This window comes from Buceros rhinoceros, unplaced genomic scaffold (genome assembly GCF_000710305.1).
Source record: "Buceros rhinoceros silvestris isolate BGI_N320 unplaced genomic scaffold, ASM71030v1 scaffold24054, whole genome shotgun sequence".
NCBI classification, from domain to species: domain Eukaryota; kingdom Metazoa; phylum Chordata; class Aves; order Bucerotiformes; family Bucerotidae; genus Buceros; species Buceros rhinoceros.
The window spans coordinates 16,354-16,950 of NW_010407998.1; the positions used below are offsets into that span (position 1 = coordinate 16,354).

The 597-nt window shown below is 56.1% G+C and overlaps 1 protein-coding gene across 1 annotated transcript in view; it reads left to right on the forward strand.

The window, feature by feature from the left end:
- The window catches only part of PPL (periplakin), a gene marked incomplete at its 5' end in the record, with an annotated part of 17,284 nt that overhangs the window by 8,965 nt on the left and 7,722 nt on the right, over positions 1-597 (forward strand). The window lies entirely within an intron of this gene.

Consider the following 597-nt stretch of genomic DNA (forward strand, 5'->3'; position numbering starts at 1 on the left):
CAGGAAAAGAGTGAAAGGGAAAAAGGTGATGGCTGCAGCGTGGGCTGTGAGGAAGAGAAGGAAGCCCTCAAGATTTGATCCTGCCCCTGTTCTGAGCACAGCAGGGAGGTTGCCTTTGCCACCACCATCACCAGCTCAGAAAGGAGCAGGAAAACACTTGTCCAGGGCACAGTTTCTCCTCGTGGAGCTGCTCCACTAGCCTCCGGTGCTGGCAGCATCCTGCTCTCCTTCAGACCCCTAATGAAGCCGGGCTCTGTGCCACAAACCTCCCGTGGTTTAGGAGGAAGTTCAGGTCCTGGTTACATCACCTGCCCAAGGCTGTGTCAAACTCCAGCTGCCACCACAAGTGAAAGCAAATTGCTCCAAACCGCCTGCAGCGCTTTGATGTCCAGGCAAGAATTTACCCGTCAGGCTGCAGAGCCCAGTGGTCCAGATGAGTCCACCACATTTCTGACAGAGCTAGAGCTGGTGGCAACCACTCCCCAGCCACAGTTCCCTTGCTAAGGGCTAGCTGAGAAGAGGTGCAAGTCAGCAGAAATCCCCTGCCCCCCCTTCTCCCCCGGGACAGCCAAGAGGCAGCTTCTTTGTAGCCACAAG